The sequence below is a fragment of the Octopus bimaculoides genome, chromosome 11 (genome assembly GCF_001194135.2).
Source record: "Octopus bimaculoides isolate UCB-OBI-ISO-001 chromosome 11, ASM119413v2, whole genome shotgun sequence".
NCBI lineage: Eukaryota > Metazoa > Mollusca > Cephalopoda > Octopoda > Octopodidae > Octopus > Octopus bimaculoides.
Window position 1 is genome coordinate 49,548,966 of NC_068991.1, and position 1,300 is coordinate 49,550,265.

Consider the following 1,300-nt stretch of genomic DNA (forward strand, 5'->3'; position numbering starts at 1 on the left):
GACACATACATACAGATGTGATGTCCAGGTGTCAATACATTATGGCCGTTTCGAGCGGCTCCATTTAATCGATCAATTTATATTAATACTAGAAACCAAAATAATTACATTGTTTCCTTATGTTATATTTGTGGCAGATTCGGCCACAAATATAACATAAGGAAACAATGTAATTATTTTGGTTTCTAGTATTTTGGCTTCTAGTAAATCGAATGCATGTTTATTTCTAAATTTATTGAAAAACAACCTGCAATAGGGCAGCGAGCTAACAGAATCGCCGGGCAATATATTTCTGAGTACCAATTCCGCCGTGGTTGACTTTGCCTTTCATCCCTTCGGGTCGATAAGATAAGTACCAATTGAGCACTGAGGGTTGATGTAATATCATTTTATCACTTGCACAAAATTGCTGGCCTTGTACCAAAATTTGAAATTGCATTATACATGTTTTTCAAAACCACCAGTATTTTCTCAAAGAAATCAGTGTTCATGTGTACACAGACATGCAGCTCTCCCTAACGTTACAAATGCTGACTGCAGAATACAGTTCTTGTCCCATTCATTCCACTCACCTATTTGAGTCGACTAATCTTCTACGCGCGCGCGTGTGTGCATGTATGTGTGTGTGCGTGTGTGAGTATGTGTACAAATATTTGATTTGAAATTTTGGTACAAGATTTCAAGGTCAACAAGTCCGGGGAAGTGGGTAAGTCGATTACATCGACCTCAGTGCTCATCTTACTTATAAGTGCTCAGTACTTATTTTATCGACTTCTAAAGGACGAAAGCCAAAGTTGACCTCGGCGGAATTTGAAGTCATACAGTTAAGACGGGCGAAACGCCTCGAAGCAATTTTCCCGGCGTGCTTACTGATTTTGCCTGTGTGTGTACATATATCTGAGCGTGTATGCATGAGCAGTAATCACGGCATATTCAGATGGCATCCAGTCCTCCATGTTTCGCTAACTTTTTCTCAACTCCAATTTTAAACTACTGCATATTCTCCAACGCTGTTCACCAATACATCTAGTTGTTGCTGAAAAAGAAAAGGAAACAAAAAAGTTATCAACTATATATATATTATAGGCACAGGTGTAGCAAGAAGTTGACTTCTCAACCACATGTTTCCAGGTTCAGTTCCGCTGCAAGGCACCTTGGGCGCGAGTTTTTTCTACTATAACTCGGACTTACCAAAGCCATGTGAGTGGATGTGGAAGCCGGAAACAGAAAGAAACCCATCGTATATACATATATGTATATATATATGTATATATATAAATATATATATATATATATGCGA